Source organism: Nannospalax galili, unplaced genomic scaffold (assembly GCF_000622305.1).
Source record: "Nannospalax galili isolate Female #2095 unplaced genomic scaffold, S.galili_v1.0 scaffold151, whole genome shotgun sequence".
Taxonomy (NCBI): Eukaryota; Metazoa; Chordata; class Mammalia; order Rodentia; family Spalacidae; genus Nannospalax; species Nannospalax galili.
In genome coordinates this window covers 4,142,898-4,148,466 of record NW_008332087.1, presented here as the reverse complement: position 1 = coordinate 4,148,466, position 5,569 = coordinate 4,142,898, and the positions used below count along the sequence as shown (strand labels likewise).

The window sequence follows — 5,569 nt, the reverse complement described above, 5'->3', positions numbered from 1 at the left end:
CCTCCATAGGGATTATGGAGGGAGAAAAAGAAGACGCACATGCTTGATTGCTTACTGCTACTTATATCAGAATAGTTCTAGAGAAGGAATAAGCAAGAAGAACATAAATAACCTTGGGGTAAGAGCATGGGTGAGAAAGCAGAAGAGAAACAGTCAATACCTATTTGATCCACTAATGAAACAATATCCTGAAATTACTGAGATAACATGTCCTAGTTTGTTTGCTGTGAAATGTCTTACATCAAGCAACATGTAGTTACTCTGGAACAGCCTGAGAAAGCAAAGGGAATTGAACTTCCGCCCCACATATTGTTCCCGACGTCCCCTAGTGGTAAGCTGCAGTGATTTCTGCTGCTTTATTTAGATGGAGGACAAGAGCAGCTGCAAGTTCCCCAATGGTAAGCCGTGAAACTTCTAGATATTCTTTATCACCTAAGTAACTGGGAAATATTTTTCCATGTTATATAGGTTGTCTCTACCCATTTTACTAGCTTCCTTTGCTATAGAAAAGCTTTTAAATTAATTCTTTAAGCTTGTACCAAAAGAAGCAGTCTTGGAGCTTCATAAGTTTTTAGGATGGCTGCATGTCTGGGGTGGTAAAGACTGTGACAGCACACACTCCCTGTGAGTGGAGAAGAACAGGGATCTTCCATGAACTCACCATAGCCTGCATCTTTCCACATGAAGAAGACGGCCCTGGCCAAGCAGAGTAGCAGGTGTTGCAGCCTGTGCTGTTGAGTATCTGCTAATGTGGATTCATGTAACGCATGAGTTGACTGAAAGCTTCCACTTCATATGAAGGAAACAGGCCAGAGAGGTTAGATAACTTACTTATAACCAACAGTAGCTAGGTGGAATTGGGTATCTCATCCAGTTATGTATTGTTTTTTAATCTTACCTTATTGAAATCATCACCAACTAGGGTAGCAATATAAACAACATGTGGTTGTTGCTATTGTTATTCCGGCAGTAAGTCAAGGGACCTTGGGACATAGCTTCTGTTGGTGACATATGTAGGCATCAGAATGTGTCCTGAGAGGATGTGGCCCTCTTTTCTATAAAGTACAGTAAGCGTCTATGTCAGATTGGGTCAGGGCCCTCATCGTCTAATGGCTTGGGAAATGCTCTTACCAACACCCCAAAGGTGTGTTTTACTAATCTGTGAGGCATTTCTCAATCTAACCAGGTTAACAATCAAGATGAATCATTTTAGCTGCTTTCACCAGCTAGGCTCACTAACTTTCAGACTTCAAATCTTCTCCCCATGGATTGAGAGAATTACTATCCCATGTTATGGGGAATGGACTCACATCGTTAATTGTACTGTCAACCCCTGACTCTTGCACAATGAATGTGTTTCTTTCATATTAGGGACCTCAACCAGTAGAGATGGGATGGGTCATCAGAGTATAGTATATTATCTTTCCTTGTTGAATATTTTTAGTCATTTTGAACTATTTTTAATCCAATCATTTCCTCTCTTCCCCCAGAATCTCTCCTTAGCTGTTTTTCAAGAAAAGTTCACAAAGGTGATCTTAGAACTTGAAACATATTGGGTATCTGTGAGGAAGTCCAGGATCAGAGCGTTTGTCTTCTCAACCATTCCCTCAAGCCATGCCAAGAGCCTAAGAAGTGAGCTCAGCATCTGTCTTCTACAACAGCTGAGGGTCTGCACAGTAAGGAAACTTTCCAGTGAAGCAGACAACTGTGAGCTGTCTGCTGTTGCCAACACTTGCAAAGGAAATTGCTGGGTAGGTAGAATCTGAGGCATGAAGCCCCTTCTCCCAGCCTGTCAGTGCTGTTATAGCCTAACTCTAAGCCTCTGCTTCTTGGTGATGGTCTTTCCCATCTGTTCCCACTTCCAAATAATTAATTTCATTTATTTAAGCAGAAAACAGTTTCTCCACTCACACTCCTGAATAAATGTAGGGGCTTTTTTTCCCACTAGCAACTAAGTCTCCAGCTATCTGCACACACCAGCTAAGAGTTCTAAATTTTAATTCAAACCCAACACTCTGTACCTGGAATTTGTGCACATCTCACAGATTGAAGACTCAGTCCTCAACTTCAGGTGCCAATTATAAGCAGTGTGTACCCATGTTATTTGCCCTTCTCTCTGACTTGGTAGGTTTAATAATTTGCCATGATAGCTCATAGGAGTCAGGAAAATATTTCACATCCTGTCAATGGTTTATTATAAGGATAATATAAAGGAAATGAGCATCTAGATGAAAAAGTGTATAAGGTGAAGTGCAGAGAGGTCATACACGAGACTACCTCTGTCCCAGTAGGGGAGGTGTGCACCACACTCTCAAGTCAAAACTTCTCAGAGCCCTTTGCTCAGGATTGTTTTGGAGGCTCCGCTACAGTCATAATCCGCCAAATCACCAGTCAAGGGGATGGTTGTAATGATCTGCCCCGATCTGCTTTCAGAGGTTAGGAATGAGACTGAATGTTCCAGTCCTCTAATCACACAGTAGATTCCTCTAGAGACCAATCCTCATCCTCCAAAAGCCACCAAGATGATTTACGAGTTCTGTGTCGGAAACCAAGGGCAAACGTATGTATTCTTATTGGATTTTTGCACATTTAATACAATATATTTTGATCATATACATGTATGCATTTCTGATCTCACAGTATTTGTTTTTAATTTAGTAAAAGGCAAGAGATTTAAACAATTTGAAGAGAAACCAGAGTAAAGAGTTTTTATTTTAGAAATTAAAATTTTGAATATTATTCTTTCAATGGGAAAAGACATCAATGTAGTTATTCAAAATTATCAACTGTTAATATTTGGCTGTTCTTGTTTTCAGAAATAAATATAACTTTCTGAGCATAGTCTTCTTCAGTAAGAAATCCCCAGGGTGCGCCTCCCTAAAGGTCACAGGGTCAATGCTGAGCTTCTTTCTAGTCTATGTTTTATAGCATAAACAATAACTGCAATAGAATATGTGTATGTTCACATAGATGATGTCAGGGTGTATCTTGCCTCTTTTTACCTTAAATTTTATTTTGGAGATATAGCCAGCAGATTCCCTTATATTTATAGATTTATATGCATACACATAACAATAATTGCTCTTGGCTCTTACACAGTATTTCTTCATATAAATACGACGTTTCATTTTTCTTATTAATGGGCATTTAGACTACTTTATTCTTTTTTAACTTATTTTAATGTTGCTTCACAAATGGTGAGAAATACTAAAGTGCAGCAAGGAATAATCACACTATTGTGGCCAACATTATAAATATGGAATTATAAATTTAAAACATTTTCTGGTTTAAAAAAATAAATCTGGTAGTCAGTGCAGCTCTTCAGGGTCTCCGTGTCTAATAGGGCTGGTTTCTGCCTTCCTGACAATGCTCACCTTTATCCATTTTTCAGGTCCTTCACGAACCCCTCTTCCTCCCATCTGCTCCTTCAAAGGTCCAGGAGGACTCCTGAGCCACGTAGTCTTCCTGCATCAAAGCCACCTCGGTCCATTCCACGGCCATCTCGAAAGCCACTTCTGTCTCCACCACGCCTCCTCTGAACATTCCACTCGGACCGCCGCGGTCCCTAAGTCCACCTCTTCTTCCCCGCATGCCATCCAGGGCCACGTCTGCCTCGATCACCACCCAGAGGTGGGAAAGGTGGAGGGAGGAAGCCCTCAGGCTTAGGGGCCTTACACTGGTTGCATTCTGTTCTCCAGGCGAAGTTCTGGTTTCCACAACCCAGACTGGGACACTGCCAGTCTCCAGATAGGTGCTGGACGTTTCCTCCCCCAGAGGGGTTTTCTTAAGAACCTCGGTGCCCTCCTGGGGGGAAACCTTTACTGTCTCCTCCACGGCTTCCCATGGGACCCATGGGTCCCCCAGGACCTCCTGGCCCACCAGGACCGCGGCATCCCTCTGCCCTCAAGGGGTGCCATGCCACTCCGCATGCTGTTCATTGGAGGTTTCTTTCAGGCAAGAGAGACTTTAAGCCTTCTTCCTTGAAAACCTTTCCCATCAAACCACTCCACAGCAGCCTTGGCAGTTGGTGGACCTTCATAGGACACTGTGGCATCACCTTTGGGCTTTCCTGTTTCCTTATCTAGGTAGATGTGGCTCCTGGGTTGCCCAGTTCTCTTGTTCATCTTAACCCCACACTACTTAAAGAAGTCTGCCAGATCATCAAGAGTCACATTGTAGTTTAATCCTTGCACATAAAATGTGCTCTTGTCAGAATCTTCATCTGGAGCTATAGGAAGGCCTAGATCAAGATCTGGTCCTTCATCCTGTGTCCACCAGACTTATGGGAGCCACCTGGCTCTCCAGCACCCATTCCACCACATCCTCCTCCCCACTCACCTCTGTTCCTGCCTCCATGATCAAATCCCCCTCTTCCCCTGCCCCTGCTGTCAGGGCTACTCATGCTCTAGTTCTCTCCTGGTGGGGAAAATCCTCCAGACTCCTGCCCACAAATACCCATGCTACTAGGGTGATCCCGTTGAAATGAACTCTGCTGCCCATAGCTGCTGCTCTGTTGGCTATACTGACTTGGAGCCTTGCTGTAGGATCCAGTCTGAGGGGGGTAACTAGTGGGAGGCTGCTGCTCATAGCTGCTTTGTTGACCATGGCTTCTCTGCTGTCCATAGCTGCTTGGCTGTCCATAGGTGTTCTGCTGAGAGTAACCGCTCAGATCATAATTAGTTGGTTGTGAAGAGGGATAGCTGGTAGGAGGATAGGATGAAGGTGTGGTGACTGGCTACATGAAGTAGCTCCCAGGTACCTGGTGATAACTGTAGTTACTGTGTCCATATCCTAGGCTGAGCTAGTTATAACCCCCTGTGTTAGACTGAGGTTGACTAGTCTCAGCAAGCTAGTTGCCATCCTGTGGTCTTGCAGGTGCTGTGGCTGCTGGCTGCTGTCCATAAGCTGGGTAAGCAGGCTGAGTGCCATAAGCAGACTGTGCTGCATAGGAGGCCTGGGTGGTGGTGACTGTTGCAGTGGTGGTGTCATAAGCACCAGTGCCATACCCCTAGACAAGCTGACTACATGCTGAAGGGCAGTTGGAGAAGTACAACCAGTGGGAGGCTGTCCTTAAGAAGTTGCATATGAAGTCTCCCCATGGGTGGCAGTGGTCTGAACCAGGGTATAGGTGATATCAGAAGACTGTCCATAAGTTCCATAAATTTGTTACCCATATGCCTGGGTACTTTGTGCATATCCTTGAGTTGGCTGGGTGGTGTAAGCACTGTAGCCCTGCTGGGCTGCAGCTTGGCTATAGGTACTATAATCTGTGGATGCCATTTTCTCTCCTTCCTCCTCGTTCTCTCAACGTCCATCTCCCTCTCACGTTCCCCCTCCTGCTTTTTTTGTTCACATAATTTTTATATTAAAAATGCAGATGCCCAAACATGTATCTACTATGGGATCTTAGACTTGAGATCAATGGGCCCATTGGGAAGTACATTTTCAATTTTACTCTACTAGACTCTCTCTAAAGTGGGTATTCTGTACTGAAGAAGAGCCCCTCCTGGGGACAAGAGCTGGAGATACTCCACAACCTTTGATTCACCAAGTATAGAAAGTGTCATCT

General features: G+C 44.1%; 1 pseudogene; it reads right to left on the bottom strand.

The window, feature by feature from the left end:
• Window positions 1-3,336: 3,336 nt before the first annotated feature.
• LOC103729195 lies at window positions 3,337-5,308 on the bottom strand (annotated as a pseudogene).
• Between the last annotated feature and the right edge of the window lie 261 nt (window positions 5,309-5,569).